Source organism: Mauremys mutica, chromosome 1, assembly GCF_020497125.1.
Source record: "Mauremys mutica isolate MM-2020 ecotype Southern chromosome 1, ASM2049712v1, whole genome shotgun sequence".
In the NCBI taxonomy this organism is placed as follows: domain Eukaryota; kingdom Metazoa; phylum Chordata; order Testudines; family Geoemydidae; genus Mauremys; species Mauremys mutica.
This window is the reverse complement of record NC_059072.1, coordinates 285,615,978-285,636,248: the sequence shown is the minus strand read 5'-3', so window position 1 is coordinate 285,636,248 and position 20,271 is coordinate 285,615,978.

Here is a 20,271-nt window from a genome sequence, read left to right as displayed (position 1 = left end):
GTAACCAATTTCTTGCCTTCATTATCCCAAAAAAGTTACTTCATGGGCAACAGTAAAATGTATCTTCATGACAAATTAGATACTGAAACAGCTACAGTACTTATCTATGAAGCATGGCCATTTTCACTCTAGAAGCTCAGAATTATAGCACACATGAACCCAATACTTTCCTTCCTATGGCTACAGTGAAGCTACACCAAGGAAGAATTTGATCCCATATTTCTAATCTTTGTTTCTGACTATTGACTACATACAGTAAGAATCTCAGGGAAATGAAGGAGGACAATCATTTTTGTCACTGTCTTTCCCACTGCTCAGAGCTGTCAAGCAGTTACCATCTCTCTTGTACCTAAACTTCCCACCACATTTAAAGACACTGGAAAGGCAGGGAACTTAAAGAGGGTCAACTAAAATGAGACTGTGGCCTGTGAAGAGAGACTAATGCAGTACATCTAATATACTTGGACTTCAGTAAAGCATTTGATATGGTACCACATGGGGAATTAGTTAAATTATGCAAGGTAAGGATTAACACAGGTACTGTAAGGTGGGTAAGGAAGTGGCTAACGTGAAGAAGACAATGGATTGTGCTGAAAGATGAACAATTAGACTGGAGGTAGGTTACTAGTGGAGTTCCTCCAGACTCAGGCTTGAGACCAATCTTATTTAATATTTTTATTAATGACCTTGGCACAAAAAGTGGGAGTGTGTTAATGAAATTTGCTGATGATACAAAGTTGGAACACTTCATCAGTACAGAGGAGGATCAGAACATTATACAGGAAGATATGGATGACCTTGAAGACTGGAGTAACAGAAACAGGATGCAATTTAATAGTATAAAGTGATACACAGGGTCTAATTATAAGAATTTTTGCTATAAACTGAGGGCTCATTAGTTAGCAGTGAAAAAGGAGGAGGAGACAGTCCTGGGTGTGTGGGCTGATCACAGGATGACAATGAGCCACAAATGTGATGCAGCTGCTTAATAGACAAATGTGATTCTAGGGTGTTTCAGGCAAGGCTTTTCTAGTAGAGACAGAGAAGTATTAATGCCATTGTAAAAGCCACTGGTAAAACCTCATTTGGAATACTGTGCACAGTTCTAGTCACCCATGTTCAAGAAAGTTGAATTCAAACTGGAACAGGTGCAGAGAAGAGCTATTTGGAGGATCAGGGGAATGAAGAGCCTATCTTATGAGAGGAGGCTAAAAGAACTTGGTTTGCTTAGCTGAGCAAAATGAAGGCTGAGAGGGGATATGATTGCTCTCCATGAATAATCTGGGGTATTGTGATTGGGTCACCACTGCAGGGATGTCGGGCAATGATGCACCTTAGTCCCTCCTGTTCTCTGGCTGTGGTATACAATAGTTTAGTCTCTTGTGATTTGTAATACTTTGATCTAATTTTGGTATTTGGGTTTAGTGTGGGGGTACTGGGTGGTGTTGGTGACCTGTGATACATAGGTGGTCAGGCTACATAATCTGATGGTCCATTCTGGCCTTACATTCTATTATTCTAAGCTCCAGTGCTTCAGTCTTGTATAGACAAAGTTTCCATTTACAGAAGACTCTTTAGCAACCTCTCTTTAAAATTCAAGGTATATTAGGGAGTGTATTTTTTTAATCTTACAGGAGGAATGAAATGACAGTATATTAGAAGCCTGGAGCTAACTGAGATCTGTAAGTCTGTAATCAGTAACTATGTAGGACAGACATTGCTGACTAATTAACTTCATAACTAAAAGGAAACAGGTGATGTGGAAAGTGACAGGACTGTGAAACAAACTATGCTGGGGTACTGAGTTACATGGGTAAAAGAAGGGATGTCCCTGCAATTTCTGGAAAAACTCTGAACTAGAACTCTCAGCTGGGCGGATCCTCAGTTGGTGTAAATAGTGAGGCTCCATTAGCTTCAACAGAGATGTGCCCTTCAGTTTTCAGTGCCCTTCAGTTTTCAGGCTATCTGCCGCTACACAGTGGGTATAACACAGTGAGTCTAAGACAGGGGTGTCCAAACTACGGCCCGCGGGCCAACTGCGGCCAGCGGGTCAGTTTTTATTGGCCCGCAGCAAATTCTGAAAATATAATTGAATATGGCCCGCACATGGCGCTTGAGCTCAACTCTGTTGCACTTCTCAGTTTCAACACTAGATGGAGCCAGTCACAGAAAAGGTGCTTCTCCACTAAACAAAATTAAGCAAAGAAAAATAGTTACCACGAGTCACCAGAAATGGCAGCACCGAAGAAACGCAAGATAGCAAGTGAGTGTAGAAGATTTCAAACACGGTGGGAAAATGAATATTTCTTTAAAGAAATCAACGGAAAGTGTGTCTGTTTGATTTGCAATGAAGATGTTGCCGTGATGAAAGAGTATAATGTCCGTCGACACTATGAGACCAAGCATCAGAGCTACGCATCGTACACAGGTGCCGAACGAGCACAGAACTTCAAGCAAATGGCAGCTAGCCTGCAAGCTCAACAACAGTTTTTTTTTCGTGCTAACAAAATACAGGAAAACGCCACAGCAGCAAGCTATGAAGTCGCACAACTTATTGCCCAGCATGGCAAACCGTTCTCAGACGGTGATTTCATAAAGCAGTGCCTCATCAAAGTCACAGAAGTAATGTGCCCGGAAAAAGTGCAGGATTTCAACAACGTGAGCTTATCCAGAAATACAGTGGTGCGGAGAATCGAGGACTTGTCAGCTAACCTGAAACTTCAGCTGAGAGAGAAAGCTTGTGCTTTTGATTTTTACTCGATAGCATGCGATGAGAGCACAGACGCCACAGACACCGCACAGCTTTTAATTTTTTTGCGGGGAGTCGATGATAATTTTTGCTGTACGGAGGAGCTGCTTGATATGATGAGCCTAAAAGGCACAACGACGGGTGGAAATATTTTTGACGCTGTGTCAGAGGCAGTTGAAAAGATGGGGCTTAAATGGGACAAGCTCTGTGGAGTAACAACGGATGGAGCTCCGGCCATGACGGGTGAGCGCAAAGGAATGGCATCCATGGTGTGCGTCAAGGTAAAAGAGAGCGGAGGTGAGGCTGTTAGGATGCACTGTATAATCCACCAAGAAGCACTGTGTGCCAAGACTGTCCAGCTGGGCGATGTGATGAACACTGTTGTAAAAACTGTCAACATAATTCGAGCTAGAGGACTGTACCACAGGGAATTTCAAGCTTTCTTATCTGACATGGATGCTGAATACGGGGATGTACTCTACCACTCTGATGTGCGCTGGCTCAGCCGCGGCTCTTTGCTGCAGCGGTTTTATTCGCTGAGATCAGAAATCGACAAGTTTTTGAAAGAGAAGGGCCGACCTCTTCATAAACTGAGTGACCCTCTGTGGCTGGCAGACCTGGCATTTTTAGTTGATCTCACTCATCATCTGAATACACTGAACAAGAACCTACAAGGCAAAGAACAGCTGGTGTCACACCTGTATGCGCACATGAAAGCCTTCTGTGTAAAGCTCCGCCTGTTTGAGACACAACTACGAAGCTTTAATGCTGCACACTTCCCTGCGCTGTCTGAAATCAAGTCTGCTTTTCCAAAGGCAGACCTTTCTGCTAAAAAGGAGAAATATGCTTCTGTAATTACATCTCTCGTGACAGAATTCAACCAGCGTTTTCAAGATTTTTCTGTCATTGAAAAACAAATCAAGCTGTTCTCGACCCCCTTCCTGGTGGATGCAGAAGAAGTGGAGGAGAGTCTGCAGTTAGAACTGATTGAAATGCAATGTGATGATTCTCTGAAGAGTCAACATCAGCTTCTCTCCCTCCCTGACTTCTATCAGAGTTTGGATCATGCCAAGTTTCCTCTGATGAGACGCCACGCAAAAAGAATGATGAGCCTGTTCAGCTCAACATACATATGTGAACAAACATTTTCTCTGTTAAATCAGAACAAAAGCAGACTGAGATCCAGAATGACTGATAGCCATCTCTGTGAAGTCCTTCGTGTCTCAACCACCAAACTTTCTCCTGACATCCCAGCCATCCTTCAATCCAAAGGACAGCATCACTGCTCCCACTGAGAGCAATGTTCTTCACATTATAGGTGAGTTAGAAATACACACAGTAATCATGTGTCAATATGTCACCTCTTGTGTGTGGCCCGGGCCTTTGCTTATTTTTCTGTATTTGGCCCTCACCAAAAAAACTTTGGACACCCCTGGTCTAAGATATCAGATATGCATCTAAACTCATAAGTGACCAATCAGTGAAATGTCAGAAATCTGACTCATGAGCCATACATTTCACATAGACAGTTTTCACATCTTGGTTCTGATACCAGTCAGCAATGTGTTTTTGGGGAACCAGGGCACAGTGTCTGGCCTGTCTGACTCATGAGAGACAACCCCCACCCTCGTCCCAGTCTCTGCTTGAACCATGACCGATCAGCGGAAAGGCTCGCAGAGAGCAGTGAAGGGCGTTGGGAGACACACCTAGACCCCTCCTGACAAGGGTGACAACATTAAGACATCTCTATTTGCATACAGAATGGAGAGCAGAGACAACTCCCCTAGCCTCATCTGCATGAAAAATGGGACAGGGATTAGCATACAGAATGAAGAACAGAGAACCTCACTGAACTCTGGGACCAGAAAAAGCAGGGAAGCACTGCATCATGGGAATCTCTGCTCTAGATGTTAATGAACCTATATCTGCACATACCCAGCTCAGCAGTTATCAGACTAATTCTAGTAATGAATCATTGATTGATATCCAAAATACTGAAGCAGCCTAGTTGCATTGTGAGCTCCCTGGAAGAAAACACCACCCATAGCCAAGAGTGATCAGCTCCTATTGTCCAGCCTAAAGAAAATCATTGAGTCATCAGTTTACCCCTAAACAAATCTAGTGTTTTCCCTTGAACCATTGATGTTTCTCTACAAAAACCCCTACCTATGTTCAAATAAGTGTTCTGAGGCTTAGATCCAAACTATGCATCAGTTCCACTCGGACTCCATCTCCTGACTGATTGTGCTAGGGGGTCTGCCTGTCTCCAGCACTCAGGACCCTGAGCTACCACCATCACCAGGGACCCCGACCAGTTCAAGCCTCATGGAGTGGGTGAGATTCCCCCCCCTCTGTTTTCCTTTCTACCTTAGGTATTAACCTTTAATAATGTATGTTATGTCGGTTTGGCCCTCCTTGTGTAGTTATCTCAATTATTCAATAAATAACTTTTATGGTTAAGCTGGTTGCTTCTCTCTCTCTTGCTGAACTTTACTCTTTTGTGTTTTTAGCTTCCCCCATTTACTCTACAGCAACACTTCTTTTACCCAAGCTAAAGATCCCTGCAGCGCCCAAAATACTGTAGGGTTTGCTCATCAAATAGGTTACTACCAGTACAAGGGCTTGGCTACACTTACAAGTTGCAGCGCTGGGAGTTACAGCGCTGGTCATGCAGCTGTGTAGGGCCAGCGCTGGAGTGTGGCCACACTGACAGCTACCAGCGCTGCAGTGTGGCCACACTTGCAGCACTTTCCAGCGCTGTATTGAGAGGTGCATTGTGGACAGCTATCCCACAGAGCACCTCGTCCCATTTTGGTGCTGAGTATTGTGGGAAGGGGAAGGAAGTGTGCGGGTCATTCCGCTTCCTGTGTGCTTCACATCCCAGCATTCACTCTTTCCGGCAACGTTTGGCGCCATTGTGAGTGTCTTTCTGTTTTACTCTCTGTGTGAATCGCGATTTCTGTGGCAAATGGAGCCCGAGCTGCTGAGGACTGTGCTGATGAGTGTCGCCAGCACAACACGTTTGGCAGTCGAGCTATTCCTTCAGCTCCAAAGTGACAGTGAGGAGTCTGACGATGATATCGATATCGATTCTCCTGCCGCGTGTGACACCAAAGTGCTTGTGGCATTCACGGAAATGCTCAGCACCATTGAACGCCGCTTTTGGGCTCGGGAAACAAGCACTGACTGGTGGGATCACATCGTCATGGAAGTCTGGGATGACGAGCAGTGGCTGCAGAACTTTCGTATGAGAAAAGCCACTTTCATGGGACTGTGTGCTGAGCTCGCCCCCACTCTGTGGCGCAAGGACACAAGATTGAGAGCTGCCCTGACGGTGGAAAAGCGGGTGGCTATTGCAATCTGGAAGCTGGCAACTCCAGACAGCTACCGGTCGGTCGGGAACCAGTTTGGAGTGGGAAAGTCGACGGTTGGAATCGTTTTGATGCAAGTTTGCAAGGCAATTAATCACATCCTGCTAAGAAAGACCGTGACTCTGGGGAGCGTGCAGGACATTGTGGATGGCTTTGCACAAATGGATTTCCCTAACTGTGGAGGGGCGATAGATGGGACGCATATTCCTATTCTGGCCCCCCCCACCTGGCATCAGAGTACGTTAATCGTAAGGGGTATTTCTCTATGGTTCTCCAGGCGCTTGTGGATCACCGCGGGCATTTCATTGACATTTACACAGGCTGGCCTGGAAAGGTGCATGATGCACGCATCTTTCGGAACAGTGGCCTGTTCAGGAAGATGCAGGCAGGGTCTTTTTTCCCAGACAGGAAGATCACAGTAGGGGACGTCGAAATGCCCATTGTGATCCTTGGAGACCCCGCGTACCCGTTACTGCCTTGGCTCATGAAACCCTATACAGGGAAGCTTGACAGGAGCAAGGACCGGTTCAACTACAGGCTGAGCCGGTGCAGAATGACTGTGGAGTGTGCTTTTGGCCGTTTAAAAGCTCGCTGGAGATGTCTGTATGGGAAGCTAGACTTGGGGGAAAGCAGCATCCCCGCGGTTATATGCGCTTGCTGTACCCTCCATAATATTTGTGAAGGGAAGGGTGAAACATTCAGTCAGGCATGGACCACCGAGGTTCAAGTCCTGGAGGCTGAATATGCACAGCCAGAGAGCAGGGCTAATAGAGAGGCCCAGCACAGGGCTACAAGGATTAGGGATGCCTTGAGGGAAGAATTTGAGGCTGAAAGCCAACAGTAATGTTTGCTGCCTTGCATGGGAGTGAATTGCACTGTTTACACTGTTATTCTATTATCCCTAATAATAATATGATTTGCAGTGCCTCTTTCTTTACTGGGCTAAGGTATCTTTAACTATCTGCTATAATAAAGACTGTTTTCAAAGCCAAGAATTGTTTTATTGAAAAGAAAAAAACTTCCTTGACAGACAGACAGACACACAACATTTCATGAAAACAAGAGGGCAGGGGTGTGGGTTGGTGAACTGTACAGTCACAAGTTTGCATATGTCCTGTCTGGAGTGCTGTTTAACGAATCCTGCACTTCAGGGTGCATATACTGCATGGTGATGGGGGTTGAGTGCAGAGGGTAAGGGTGGTGGTAGGTATCAGGGCTGGTTGGTGAATGTACAGGTGTTGGAGGCAGCTGGTGGTGGTAAGAACCTGAATGCTGGGGAAAGGCGGTTTGAGCTGACATTGGGGCACAAGGCAAAAAGCTTTGGGACGGGGGGGGCTGTGGGGCAGCACGGGACTGCTCTGCCTGCATGGCTACGATAGCCTGGAGAGAGTCCGCTTGGCGCGACAGGATGTCTAGCAGCTGGTTTGTGCTTTTCCTCTTTGCCACAGCGTTTCTACGCCAATGTCTCTGGCGGATCATGCTTTCCTTCTCTCTCCACTCCTTCAATTCTTTACTCTCTCAAGCAGAGTGATGAAGAACAGTTTTCAGCATGTCCTCTTTGCTCTTTCGGGGATTTTTTCTCAAATTTTGAAGCCTCTGTGCTGTGGAACATCTGCTCAGTCCAGTAGTCAAGGTCACTGTAGAAACCCAGAAATGACAACATTTAACAGGGGCAGCATTGTATCCACTATCTCCAGACATGAATTATTACACTGAGGGAGTTCTCACTTTAGCATTCTTTTACCACACGCATAACACAACAGAAGCCACGAAATGGTGAGTGAGGGGTGCTTATAGAGGGAGAAGTGGGGCTTGAGTGATAGAGGGGAGCTGGTTGCTTCAGGTAATCTGGAGTGCTAGAGGGTTGAGTGAAGATGCAGCTGCAGGGGTGATCTTCACTATCTCCCTATCTCTTCACTAAAGAGTCTCCCAACATTTTTCACAGGAGTTAATCCTGGAAGATGTCTCCCTGCTGCGAGTCACTAGGGAACAGCGGGAGGCTCTTTTAGAGCAATGTGGATTCTGCCCGGGACCCTATGCGGCTTGCCTGTGTTCAGAAATGGTCCCCCCACCACTCGCAGCACAGTGGCGCGGACGCGTCAGCATGACTGGGACAAGGAACACAGTGGCTCTGCCTATAAACCTGCGCAGGCATATTGCCCACGCTCTGGATGAAACTTTTGCTGAGATAACTGAAGCAGATTACCGCGACGTGATAGACCACATCAACGGGCTATTCCACATGTAGTCTGGCATGCATGCAGCCATAACCCCCCTTCCTCTCCAGAAACATTTCCACCCAGAAAATAAAAGCCGCTTACCGGTAACCCGCTCCTCTGCTTGTCCTTCTGCAACTGCTGGCTGCTGCGATTGGGTACTTTCCTCCTGGCTTGAGAAGAGCTCCTGGCTGCATGCCCACTCTGGGGTGTCTTCCCCCATCCCAGGAGCTTCACTCGCGGTTTCCTCCCCCCCCCCCGCCACCGCCGCCTCCGCCTCCGCCTCCGCCTCCTCCTCCTCCTGTCCCCCAGCCTGCTCAGAAGTGTCCATCGTTGTCCTGGGATTGGCAGTGGGGTCACCCCCAAGTATCGCGTCCATCTCCCTGTAAAAACGGCAGGTCGTGGGGGCAGCTCCGGATCGGTGATTGCCCTCGCGGGCTTTGTAATAGGCACTCCGCAGCTCTTTAACTTTCACCCTGCATTGTAGTGCGTCCCGATCATGGCCCCTATCCAGCATGGACCTTGATACCTGCTCAAAGATATCGTAATTCCTACGGCTGGAGCGCAGCTGTGCCTGCACAGATTCCTCCCCCCAAACACTGATGAGGTCCATCAGCTCGCCATTGCTCCATGCTGGGGCTCGTTTGCCGCGTGGAGGCATGGTCACCTGGAAAGATTAACTGATTGCACTCCACACACACCTGGCTGCAGCAAACAGGAAGGAGATTTTTAAAATTCCCGGGGCATTTAAAGGGCGGGTCACCTGAGGCAAGAGCAGTAGAGTGCAAACTGATGAGCAGAGTGGCTGAACAGGAATTCTGGGATAACTCCTTATTCCCTGGAGGACAATTAAAGCGCTGGTGAGTGTCCACACCTGCTGAGCAGCGCTGGATCACCAGCGCTGCACTCCTTATACCCCTGCCGGGATGGGTTTTCAGCCAGCGCTGCAACCAGGGAGTTGCAGCTCTGGTTGTGCCCTGCAAGTGTGGACGGGGTGTAATTGCAGCGCTGGAAAGCCTCCACCAGCGCTGCAACTTGTAAGTGTAGCCAAGCCCTAACTGTGATGTGAGAGCGGGGATAGGGACGTGCTGAATCTGGGACACATAAGGGTGGCAGCTTGAAAGTGCTGCTTGACCCAGTCCATTGAGCCCAGGGGCACATGAGGAGCAGCTTCAAAGTGCTGCTTCATCCAGCCCAATGAGTCCAGGGACATATAAAGGGTCAACTTGAAAGTGCTGATTGACCTGGGCTGCTCAGACTTGCTCTGTTAATGTATGTGTGTTCCTCTGGGGCTGGGGCTAGAGGAACCCAGCCCTGGGGAACCTAGGTCCATCAGGATAGCTCCATTGGGAGCGGACTTGCATAAGGGAGAAGTAGAGCTCCATATTAAAACACACATGGCACAAGCAGTACATTGATAGAATTACAGACACCCCCACCCACAGAAGAGTAACCTGAATAAATGGGCATACCCCAAAGTAACAGGCAAATCTGGTAACAGTTCTGTCTGAGAAGATCCCCATTTTTCTTAGTATGGAGGAGCAAAGATCATGTGACTTTTTTAGCAGTAGTCAGTCGATGGACAGAGTAGTTCAGCATAGTTGTTTGCAAACACTGTGAGTCAGAGCCTAAAAATACCTGTCAACAAAGTACATGAGAAAAAGGCATGTGTGCCATTCAGTTGTAAGGATGGTGTTAATCTAACTCTCATTTCTTCTCAGCATGAGTCTGAGAGATATCACCATTCTCCCTAAAGGCCAGTCTACACTTAAAATGCTGCACCATTGTAGTGCTTTAATGAAGACGCTGTACTCCGACGGGGGAGCTCGCTCCCATTGGCATTGTTAATCCACCTCTGTGAGAGGCAGTAGCTATGCTGGTGAGAGATGCTCTCCCGCTGACATAGTACTGTCTACACTGGCGCTTAGGTTGGTGTACCTACATTGCTCAGGGGGTGGATTTGGTGTGACATAGTTATATCAGAGTAATTCTGTAGTGTCCATGTGCCCTAAACTTGCTCAGATGAATCACTATGAAATTAACACTGTGGTTCATCTTCTATATGAATTAAGATGTTTGATTCTCTAATCAAGATTAGGTTTGTTACTAGTAGAACTAAATGCACCTATGGTATCTTTATGATCAAAGACCTTTAGTTCTCTAAGGCTATGTCTACACTGCAATTAAACACCCCTGGCTGGCCTGTGTCAGCTGACTTGGGCTCAGAGGGCTCAGGCTGCAGGTCTATAAAATTGTGGTGTAGATATTCAGGTTTGGGCTGGAGCCCATGTTCTGGGACCCTCCCCCCTCACGGCATCCCAGAGGTCGGTCTCCAGCCTGAGCCTGAGCACCTACCCTGCAATTTTACAGCTCTGTAGTCCAAGCCCTGGAAGCCCAAGTCAGCTGACATGGGCCAGCTGCGGGTATTTAATTGCATCATAGACATACTCTAAGAAGAGCCATAAGCCAACATTTTCCAAGTTAGTTGCCTAAACTTGGTTCTTAAATCCATATTTAGGCACCTACATAGGTCTGGACTGATTTTTAGAGGTGTTTAGCACCCACAAATCTCACTAATTTCAGTAGGAATTGGGTGTGCTCCACACTTCTGCAAAGCAGTCCATTTATATTCAGGCAACTAAATGTTGATTTGGGAGCCAATTTTAAGATATCCTTTGTTTGAAACTTTGGGTCCTATATCCTGAGGTTGAATCATAGAATCATAGAATTGGCGAACCGCGGCCAGTGGGAGCCACGATCGGCCGAACCTGCGGAGACAGCAGGTAAACAAACTGGTCCAGCCTGCCAGGGTGTTTTCCCTGGAGAGCCGCGTGCCAGAGGTTGCCGACCCCTGCACTAAAGGAACACTTTACTTACACCAGACTCGGAAGGGATTTATCTGTATTATGTCTTGGGCTGTAGTAACTCATGTCGACTGTACAGAACAGTGGATAGGAGAGGGGGACAGGGATGGATGTAGCAGAAAAAGCTGGGAAGTGCAATAGGTGGGTGAACTCATATGAACTGTCTTCTCAAACTCTGCTTCATCAGTCTATCACAGAGATTGTTTTTTGACTGCTCAAAATTAATATATGCTCTGCAGTCAGTAAACACTACTTTATGGGATTTGTGTCCAAGAAGGCCATATACATTTTCAGGTGGAAGGTTCTCTTTAGTATGTATTATCAAAAAAGTTTAAAATTTGAGATATTTATTAAAATATTGAAGGTCTTCATTGTCTTCTGCCTACCTACCCAGATCTATTCTTATAGAAATCCCTTCCCTACAGTACTGATGTAGAGGCAACTAATAGTTACTCTTAGTCCCATAGTACGTTGCAAACTTTGAAATAAATGTGCATAAAAAGCACAATTTCATTTTAAAATGACATGGCTTAAGAGGATCTAATAACACAACCTCTCCCCCAACATCTAACACCTCCCATCCTACTAAACACAAATATTCTGATTTAGGGTTCAAGCTCCGTATTTAATTCATTCTAAGCTTCTATGCTTCTATCATCTGCTGCATGGTATAAAAAAATCTTACAGTGTTTGCGATATCTGGGCAGGCTGCAGGAGGGAGTTTTACCTTTGACTCTTTAATTTTCAGGCATTTGTCAGTTCCAAGATAGATCCCCTGGAGGTAAATTTTCAGACTGCTGCACTGGGAATTACTGTATGCATGCACACAATTATAACTCATTAACAATAATGGGAGTCGCCTGCCTGCTTTCTCATGCATCATGATGAAATATGACCTCTTCATGTTATTTTAATAGTGCTAAAACATTAAGGGGTTTTTGCTGACCATCCATATAGGTGTATGACTATATCTATCCATAGGTTCATCATAACACTCAGGTACTACGGTATGAGCTTGATATAAGAACCTATATAGAATAGAACATTAAAATAACATTGTAAACGTTCTATGGGTTTCCAGATGCTTTACAGCTGTAAACTAATACATTCATATTAAAATCTACTTTGCAACTGCTATTTCTCTCTCTTGTCTATGGACCCTTGATAAAATTTGTAGTTATCTTGCCATGAGTGCACAGAGAAAACACTGGACACTTGCAGACTTGATTTCATATTGCAGAAAAACCCTGGGTTTTTATTAACACTGGCTTCTCCTGCATCTGTCACATCCTATTCAAATTTACCAAGCTGAACACAGATGCTATACTATGGAAAATAATGGGAGATAGAGAGAGGGAGAAAGAAAGCCAGCCTGGGTGTGTATTTGCTGTGCTGCCTAGCCAATGTATCCAGGATTTTTCTTGCTCTGCCTGAGGCTTTTATCAGTCTGCTAGACCTGGGATGCCGCAGAGAGTCAGGTGTAACTGCTGTAAATGCAGAAAACTGCATAGAAGAATAGATTTCAGTACTATATTTTACCAAGGGCAAACAGCACCCAGAACCTTCAAATACAATTACGTTTTTTTTAAATTACCCTACACACAGAGTATATGTTAATGTTAATATATGAAATAAGAATCTTTAACAATGCATATTATATATTTTCCTTTAGATAGAAAAATATGCAAGGATATTATAGTCAATTGCTCTGGTTTATTGTGGTCACCACTGCATCGTAGCAGAAATATTTGAGTAGACATTAGTTTCAGTTACGCAGAATAGATTTGATATTCTCACCAAAGCCTATCAACTTTCCTTCTGTAGTTGAATAAAATATATATCTATATCTCTTGCATTCAAGTAAAATATGCAGATGGTATCTGCACCTATGGATATAGATATGAAGAACATACATACACAATACAGAAGAAAAGCTGATTTTGTGCTGTGGTGAGAACAACTAGCTTCTCAATTTCTTTCTTTATATTATATATATGTATCCAAAGACAATGATACAGTTGAGATATTGTCTAGATTTTGCATTAATAGTATACTTTAAGAAGTGTACAAAGGCTATGGAGACATTACGCTTTACTAACTGGTCCTACATATTCTGGTGATTCTGGAAAAGCTTACATTCCTTACATTTAAAATAATTTAGAATATTTGACATTTTTAGAACAGGTATACCAGATTTAGAAACAAAAAGGCTGATTGTGGATCTGTTGGTGATCAACTACTTGTGCAAGTAAGGACTCACCACCAACATAAATGAGGGTTCCCCAAGGGCAGCAGCAAGCACCGGATTGTCTTTCTGGAGTTCCATGCTGAAAAGCAAAAAGGCTGTAAAATATTCAGGGCACACTTCACAAAGGAAGTAGAAGGTTTAGAAGTGGAGAACTGATTACTGATACCTTAGAATTTATTGCTGTCATTAAATCCCAACTTTACAATTACTCAATAAAGAACTGGATAACTTTTTATAACCAGAAAAAATCACACAATACATTTGCTAGGAACACCCCGCCCCCTGCCCTGGCCATAATTTTTCCATATTCACAGTATAAATTTTGTTCCTTATGAGTGAAATGTGGTCCTGTGGGAACTATGTGGGACCAAAGGGTCATATATTTCTACCATTCGGTAGAACTCTGTTCTAGTGATGTTTCATGAGAAAAGGCTGTAGTAATAGAGGAGATCATTGTAATTAAGATGAACTTTTCTGGAGACAAATCTCATCCATAATACTGATTCATCTAGATGTCACTCTGCTTCTAGACCATATGCTACCATAAGAGCATGCATTTCTTTACCAAATTTGGCCGACAACCCCTTCACTGCTTTTTCTTTTTTCACTAATCTAGAAAAGGTTCATTAGAGCATTTACTTCAAGCTCAAAGACCTAATTCTGATCACTTTATTCACACAAGTAGCGCGTAAAGATAGCAGCATTTGGCTTCAGATGTACTAAAAATGCCATCATGGGATTCCTGGCTTAAAGTGTCGTGGACTTCCACATTAAACTTGCTCAGTGTACATGTAAAAAAGTTCTCTCTCTCTCAGAGCCACAGACTCAACCAGAGATCTGACATTAAAGCTGGGTTCTATCCTTTTTGTTCATCATCTCTAGTAATACAATTCTGCAATCTATCCAAAAATTTCTGCCCTGCTCCTCCTTTGAGGACTATGAGTCAACTTATTCCTTGGCAACTTTTAAACTATCTTCTTACGTTCATTAGCACTGTTGTAATTCAAGCAGTGTCAGTCTTTCCAATATAAACTTGTATTTTCATGGCTGTATGACTCTGCCATAAATATTTGCTCCAGGCTGAAAGGTCTCAGTAGGGAAAACACTTTTTAATAAAATTTGAGAAATCTATTATGTCATTTACAATTGATTGTGAGATGCTCTTGCTTGCATTCTTGTAATTTAAAACCCACTTTCTTTTTTAAATATGGAAACTCTGGTTCATAACATGGACAGATTTCTTTTTACGGCACGTAGAAGTCACTGATACAACTGACCACAAAGGTTTTGTTAACCCACCTGCCAACTTCAACTAGGGAAGATTACTCTTGAGTGTTTCTGGTCTTTCCACTCAAGAGGTTGTTTGTTGATAATCACTCATCTGCCCTACGCTGTGTCATGGGATTGTTGTCCTGATCAATATGTATTTTATGCAACTGGGAGAGATGGCTAGATGACGGGCTGTCAGATGGAGATGGGAGATGGCACTCAGCTCTATCTCTCTTCTTTCAATCATTGCACAAAGCAAACCCCAAATGTTCCATTTGTCATCACAATGCCAGCCCAACAAGCAGGGAGGAAAAGTAAAGGAAGAAAAATAAAGGGGAAAACTTTGATCTCAACTTGTTTCTCATTGAAGTACATTTAATACTTTATTTTTCAGTCTTGAAAATTGACTGTAACTCAAATTAAATGGATTACATTTGGTCATTTTACAGTGTTTTCTGTGAGTTAGACACATGTAGAATTTTAACTAATTCAGAATTTTTCTGTATTATGTTCTTTGACGTTGAACCACCTTTTTCTTTGTTTCTTGTCACAAAATTACAGTGATGTTTTCCTGTGACTCCGATACCATGTTATACTGAACCGCTATCAAGATTTTCCCTAAGATCGCAATGATGCAGTTGTCTAATTTACCTAGTACCTGATCCAACTCTCATAAAAATCAGTGGCCCACGCTCTGTGCCAGATAAATTTTCTGCTCAGTGCAGCAGAGTGTGAAGGCTATCGGGGAACTGGTTATAGATCCTTGATTTTCAGGGCTGATCTATGTTGCCTGAGCTGCACAAAGGTGCTAGAACAAAACAGAAAATCTGTTCTGGAGTCTTTCTATTGATTTAATGGGAGTCAGATTAACCCTCTGGTCCTTGCTCCCTCCCATTATATTCATTTGAAATTTGCCTTGAGTAAGGATAGAGCATTTATTGCAGATAGCAAGAGTCGTCAACTCCCACTGAAATCAATGGGAACTGATGGAATTCAGCCACTCCAAGAGGTGTTCAGAATATTGCAGCATAAACCCTTTGGGCCGAATATTTTTCCCATTGGTTCCTTAAAGAGCATAAGAACAAAAGAACGGCTACGCTGGGTCAGACCAAAGGTCCATCAAGCCCAGTATCCTGTCTTCTGACAATGGCCAATGCCAGGTGCCCCAGAGAGAATGAGCAGAACAGGTAATCATCAAGTGATCCATCCCCTGTCACCCATTCCCAGCTTCTGGCAAACAGAGGCCAGGGACACCATCCCTGCCCATCCTGGCTAATAGCCATTGATGGACCTATGAAGTGAATGTGGCAGACTGACAATATCCCAAACATACTTTATGGAATTAAGATAAACTTTATTGAATTAAATTAAAATTTATTGGATTAGGGTTAATACCTTTGAGGTCCATTGTATTAAAAATGCAATTGTGTATGTGTTACTGTATGGACCTTCTTCAGTAGGGAGGGGAATGGTCATGTATTTCCTCAGTTATCAACCTTTTGAAGCCACGCCGTGGAAAGGTGTGCATATATTAGTTCAAAGAGCATTCTCCAGACAAAATAAAAGGGGTGAGGCTAAGCTATTTATCCAAAAACTGGCTCATGGCCGCCTTTCTGATCCAGCAAATAGATAAGACCCCTGGTCCATGGAGAACCCCAATCCATTGGGAAGGGTTGGCAGGACTGGACCTACTGAGGCCTCATAAGACTGAGTGCATGTACTTAGGTGAAGCTGTGATGAACTTGTAACCACAAGGAATCCCCTTTGGTGGGATGTTGAAGGACTGCTCCTGCCAGAATCCATGTTAGGGTGATGTCTGGTAAGCTTATTAGCATGCCTGTAGGTTCTTTTATTGTTTTTAACATGTTTTCTCTATAGTGCTTTACTGTAACAAAGGTAAGTCTTGCATAAGAAGTGCTGTGTGGTACCTTATAACTGTAGCAATTATACCCATTAACCATTGTAAAGAAAAAGCAAGCAGGTTCTGTTTGGACAGCCTATCTCTGTTGAAGATAACATAGTGTAGACCAGTGGTTCTCAAAGCCAGTCCACCGCTTGTTCAGGGAAAGCCCTTGCTGGGCCGGGCCAGTTTGTTTACCTGCCGCGTCCGCAGGTTCGGCTGAATGCAGCTCCCACTGGCTGCGGTTCACCGCTCCAGGCCAATGGGGGCTGGAGAAGTGGTGTGGGCCGAGGGATGTGCTGGCCACCCTTCCCGCAGCCCCCATTGGCCTGGAGCGGCAAACCGCGGCCAGTGGGAGCTGCAATTGGCTGAACCTGTGGATGTATCAGGTAAACAAACCAGCCCGACCTGGCAAGAGCTTTCCCTGAAAAAGTGGCGGACTGGCTTTGAGATCCACTGGTGTAGACAAGGAACTGTGCAGCATGTAAATACACTGGTTGGAAGGGAAAGGGATGCAGATTTCCACCCAAGACCAGGAACAGCTGGGGAGCAGGAAGCTTGGGAGTGGATGCCCTTGCTGGACCACTCAGGAGAAATACAGGTACAGTTAGGGTGACCAGATGTCCCGATTTTATAGGGACAGTCCCGATTTTTGGGTCTTTTTCTTATATAGGCTCCTATTACCCACCCCCCCCGTCTTGATTTTTCACATTTGCTGTCTGGTCACCCTAGGTACAGTTGACCTGAACTCTGACAGAGAGTTGATACTGTGAGTTTTTGCTGTTTGATTGCATCCAAAGTAAGCTGCTTGTACAAGAGGGTTACCAAAGCCAATGTGAAGGCTTTGTTCCCAGGCATTCTTTCAAACTCAGGCAAATTTAGGAGGAGTGAGGCAAAAGAACTTAAACGGTATTGAATTTTTGACTACATACGGCAATGTTAAAAATTTCAATCAATATTTTAAAAATAAACATGAGGGAAGGAAAGGAAGAAACTTCCCTTCATAAAGTCCTTACCTTTACAAAAATGTGTACACTGGCAGTCTTGCAATAATAAAGAGAAATCAGAGGGGTAGAATGTGAATCATGAGACATTCTGCTTCTGTAGTTCATTTCCAAACAGAAGGAGCCAATATAAACCCCGTGGAGTTTATCATCTGATACCAACAAATCCTGTTTATGAATTACAGATGCTGCTATAACACTTAGAAGTGTGGGGCCATATCCTCACACTTGCCCAACATCAACATAGCTGCATTAAAAAGTCAATGGAAATACATTGATTTACAGTAGGTGGGGATCTGGCCCACTATCTCTTTAGGTACCAGTGTGGCTTGTGAATATGAATTTGCAGTTGCTTTACAAATTACTAGTTATAAGGCTTTTTACATTTCTTTCATAATAAAGAACTATTTTACGTCCTGACAACCTCAGATTTTTGCATTGTGAAACAGATGGTCAAAGAGCACACACTGAGGTTTACATAGGTAATAGGTAATATAAGGTAATAATTGGAGATATACCAATCTCCTAGAACTGGAAGGGACCTTGAAAGGTCATTGAGTCCAGCCCCCTGCCTTCACTAGCAGGACCAATTTTTCCCCCAGATAAATTTTGGTGAATCTGTTTTGCCTTGCTACATATTCTTGTGGTTATTTTGGCACTTGACTTGGTGTGGTTCCTGTGCTGTGAAATGAGTTCCGTTGTTAAAGCAGGAGGAAGTAGCACGGCAAAGCGTGGATGCATTAGAGGAGTTTTGCTTGTTAAAATCACTTCCTTGCATATGTTCCTGCTTGATATGCCACATTTAAAATAAGGTTCCATCAGCAATTATAACTAAGAACAAGGTAACTGTAAGCAAGTGAAGTTCCCATCCTTCTCTGAAGGGAATTTACACAGTCAGCATACACACCAAATGTCCCCTCTTTGTGTGGTTTGCATTTATTGGTAGTTGAAACAATTACTCCACAAAATAAATTTCAGTTTAAGCTTTCTCCTCCAACACTCGCTGGTCCCATTCCTATCCTATTCCAGACCCTAGTTCTTTCTGCCCAGACAATTGTTTCCATGCCTATCAGAATGAGTCAGCAGAATTTACTCTCTAACTTTGTGCAGGGTTCTAACTGTTGCTGACCTGACTGGTCAAAAGAAGAAATTTCTCACTGTGTAATGGCATCAGAAGTGTCTAATTCAACCTGAGGTTTGTAGTTAGTCCGTGTATCCTTCACCTCCCATTGAACCCACCAAGTTTACAGAACAGATGAATAGGAAGAACATATATATTTTAAATGATACATTTCTGCAAATATAAATGTATTTACTTCTTTATTAAAAGGCCCTATAGGATCTTATGCATATTTATAAATGTGGCCTTTTATAAACATCCAAACATACACAAGCTTTCACACCTTCTCTATTGCTGATTGTGTTCCTGTAAGCTGAACTGCAGTTTAAAAATTATTGGTGTTAATTTGAGTGGAGTTTGCTTGCAGGATAATTTAGTAAACTAGCAGATCAATCGCAATTAGATTATGGACTGCTCTTACACAAAGTAATAAAGTATACAGCATCTCATACAAATCAAGTAATGCTATCAAAGCACAGGCTAAGTTCAATACTACAGAGTTCACTTCATTTAAAAATAGTTAAGTGATACTCGCATGGCTCCTACAATATGCTAATAGAGTAGTGAAGGGTCTGAATCTAATTGAAAACTATATTTAGGATTTTAAGCATAACACTCAGAGAGGCATTGGTGTGAGAGTGCAAGTTTGTCTGTGTATTGGAGAAGGCAGGAAAGTGGGAAAGGAGGGCTGCATTATTTTGACTTATACCACTGCAAATCATATGGATAGAATATCTTCCTTAAATTAACAATAGAGACCATTGCTATGTTTCATTGGCCTAGCAACAAGAAAATTGGGAAACTTCAGTCACTATCTTCCATTAATTTTCATGTAAATAGCTATGCATCTTTAAATAAAGTGTAACTTTTCAACAAGCAAAATTGAAGTGATTGCTGTTCTAATGAATGTTCCACATCTGCCTTGCTTTGAGCTTCACACACAGCAATTGCATGTGTTGCAATGTTTTACAGTTATTGTGACTTTTTATGCTGCTTGGCACTGAACAAACATATAATTAAAAGATTGTCCCTGTCCCAAAGATCTCATAATCTAAATATAAGACAAGACAACAGGTGGAACCAAGCAGACTGGGGACACAAAGAAACAATGAGACAATGCTGGTAGTTTTAGAGTCCCACTGAAACTTTTGGGGATTACTGACACAATCAACAATAAATCTGCTGAAAAGGTAATACAACATGAGGCAGGGCCACTTCAGACTAGGGAGTCTCATTGATGGCGATGTCAGAGCCCAGGATGGGAGGAGGAAGCCCTGGCAGTATGGTTCTGTCAGAGCTGTGCTGCTGAGGAACTGGAAGGGGAAAGGGCACTAGAGCTGGCACATAGGCATGGGTTCGACAAGCAGATGGCCTCTGTTCCAAGTGGATTTCCTGAAGTATCTAAGGATCTCAAGGTAGATGTGGGACCAAGGGTAAAACCGCAGCCCTTTCCTTTAAGGTCAAACCTTGCCTCACCTCCCTTTCCAACACTCCTGATGGAATGGTTTGGGGAACATGGTGTGAGGGGCA